Genomic DNA, 1,997 nt, shown 5'->3' with positions numbered 1-1,997 from the left:
GGTCTCTCACATGTATTTACAAGGAGAAGAACGCCTGATGTATGCTCATGTCCATTCCTCTGATAGTATGTTTGTACATAGCTGGTTTAGAGTGTCCTAGTTTTGTGTTTTTGCCAGTTTGCATCTAACCAATGAATTATTCTATGTTTAAAGCCGGTCCCCCCAGAATCTTTCACTGAAAAGGATATGGACAGCAGCCAAGAGGGAGAAGATGAGCAGATGACAAGGGAATAAAATCCAAAGTAAGCTCTTACTCTTCAAATCTGTCATTCATTAGTAATAAACACAGTTGCTTCACTGCATTGACATGCTACTGGTTTGCCTGTGTTGTCGCTTGTTTGTCGCTGTTTTTTCTTCTATCTTTCTGTAACGTGTGTCTGCTCACACTGATTTACGTATCAGTGCAGGCAATAGCCTACAAATTGATGGTTTAATTCTGTATTAATAGATTAAAAGGCTTGCACGCTAAGAGTAGTGTGTGGAACAGTAGGATACTCGCTAACTTTTCTCCTTTCAAGACTCGTTTACCACCACACTGCGTCCTATGCTGTGTCTTGGGTGCATTCAGGTTCCAGGAAGTGAGGCTGAGCAGGAGAATGAGAATGAGGAGGAGGAGGAGGAGGAGGAGGAGGAGGAGGAGGAGGAGGAGGAGGAGGAGGAGGAGGAGGAGGAAGGGTCTCTGATCTCTGAGCAGAGTCCTCAGAACCAGGATGTAGTACTTTGCATGCAGGGGTCCCATAATTTGGGCAGGGCGCCTCATCCCTTCCCCGTGGGAAAGCATGTGACACTTGGTGGTTTCAGTTGGTGGTTTGTTTCTGTTTGACTCAGAGTTCTTGTTGGCGGCCACAAACTGCATGGTGCTTGATTTTTGATTAGAGTGACTTATCTGGGTTTGCTGTGTTAATGCCTCTGAGGTGATAAATTACCTATAAAGAGAGTACTTTTTTTTGAGGACACAGCCCCCGCGTTGCCACTGAAATAATTTACATGTAAAATGTTATCAGGAAGCACAGGCTGGCTCGGATTCAAATTGATTAGGTATGGGATATGACTCTGTGTGTGACCATCTCAAAAACAATTGGAAAGTGGGTTTTTCTTTCTCTGTTTAACCTCTCTGAGACCACCCTGACAACATGTGTTATTGCTTTCCATTTCCTGCCTATTCCTTCATAAAACTATTGTTTGCAACTGGTTGATGTTATTTTATTTTTGCATGGCTTCTGTGTGCTTTGGAGGAAGGTAAGTTGTGACCCAGTTTTGTATTTCAACATTTCTTCTGCTGTCATAAGCTGTGTCCCCAATTCCCAATATATAAGTATACCCAAAAGTTAATGAATATTAAATGATTTTTGAGTCTGCTGTTAATTATACTATGTTCCAGAAGCAGTGTATAAAGAAAATGGAGGAGTGCTCACAGTTGGGAAGAAATGTATTGTAGTTTAATTTCTATGCCATTCCAAAGTCAGTTTGATTGACGACTGCTGGCACATGTCACATTGGTCCAATGAAAGCCATGTATATCTTTTTGACAAACTGAAGGTTACTTGTCTCCTTTTATGGGTTTTATTGTCAGCTGAAAACTTGTTTCTTGTTTCTTCACTTGTGCAAAGTTGATGTATAGTTGGTTTTCACAGGACAGTGATGATGTAGACAAAAACTGTATACTTTAAATATTAATATATATACTGTATTCAATAGTGTGTTTGGAATCTGGATACAGCCGTTAATAAAACACTGGAACATTTTACAGTAAAGAGTGTAATATCACAGTATACACTAGATGGTGCTATTGATCCAAACTACAAGAGGATGGTTTAAAAAAAAAAAAAAAAAAGATCAAATTGTCCACATGACATGTTTACCTGACTTTTTTAGCAGCCCCTGCGTGAACTTCAAAAAACATTAGTATTGTATTCTGTAATAAAATTAACAAGAAGTGTGCATTTTAGGTCTCGGCACTGAAAGAATCCACAGATGTTCCTAAATCCAAGAGAGGA

The 1,997-nt window shown here is 39.9% G+C and overlaps 1 long non-coding RNA gene across 1 annotated transcript; it reads left to right on the top strand.

Moving 5' to 3' along the window:
• The first annotated feature begins 214 nt into the window (after positions 1-214).
• LOC119896334 lies at positions 215-1,997 on the top strand. Its single transcript, XR_005443204.1, has 3 exons — positions 215-242; positions 569-712; positions 1,950-1,997. It is a non-coding gene; the product is annotated as an uncharacterized LOC119896334 (long non-coding RNA).

The sequence above is a fragment of the Micropterus salmoides genome, unplaced genomic scaffold, assembly GCF_014851395.1.
Source record: "Micropterus salmoides isolate LMB-PRFRI ecotype aquatic unplaced genomic scaffold, ASM1485139v1 Ms_hic_scaffold_936, whole genome shotgun sequence".
Lineage (NCBI taxonomy): Eukaryota > Metazoa > Chordata > Actinopteri > Centrarchiformes > Centrarchidae > Micropterus > Micropterus salmoides.
The sequence above is the reverse complement of the archived record's forward strand: the minus strand, read 5'-3'. Positions and strand labels throughout refer to the sequence as shown.